Genomic DNA, 547 nt, shown 5'->3' with positions numbered 1-547 from the left:
GAAAGAGTCAGCCTGACAGCCCGGCTGGCATGGCTCAGGGCTCTCACATCCACGTTCCTCTCTCGCCCTCTCCCTTCTTCTCTCTCTCTCTCAAATCAATAAAAAGATATTTTTCTAAAAGGTAGAAATTAGAACTCACCGCAGACTGAGAAGACTCCAGAAGCGAGAGACTTGAAGGCCGGCCATACCGTCAGGAAAGTGTTTAGCGAAAGGAAGAACTATTTTGGTTTTACTTTGGGGCGGAACAAAGGTTGACGCTTTACTTCACAGGATTCCGCCCGGTCTGCTGTCACCCAGAAGTCACCCCTGTTTTTAAAAATGACTCCTTGTTTCCCCATCTACCCCAATAAAAGCACAGAAAGAATGAGCAGGAGGTAAGAGATGATTTATTGCCGAAACCGGTTTGGCTCAGTGGATAGAGCGTCGGCCTGCGGACTGAAGGGTCCCGGGTTCGATTCCGGTCAAGGGCATGTACCTGGGTTGCGGGCATTTCCCCAGTGGGGAGTGTGCAGGAGGCAGCTGATCGATGTCTCTCTCTCATCGATGT

Source organism: Myotis davidii, unplaced genomic scaffold (genome assembly GCF_000327345.1).
Source record: "Myotis davidii unplaced genomic scaffold, ASM32734v1 scaffold685, whole genome shotgun sequence".
NCBI classification, from domain to species: domain Eukaryota; kingdom Metazoa; phylum Chordata; class Mammalia; order Chiroptera; family Vespertilionidae; genus Myotis; species Myotis davidii.
This window is presented reverse-complemented; position numbering follows the sequence as displayed.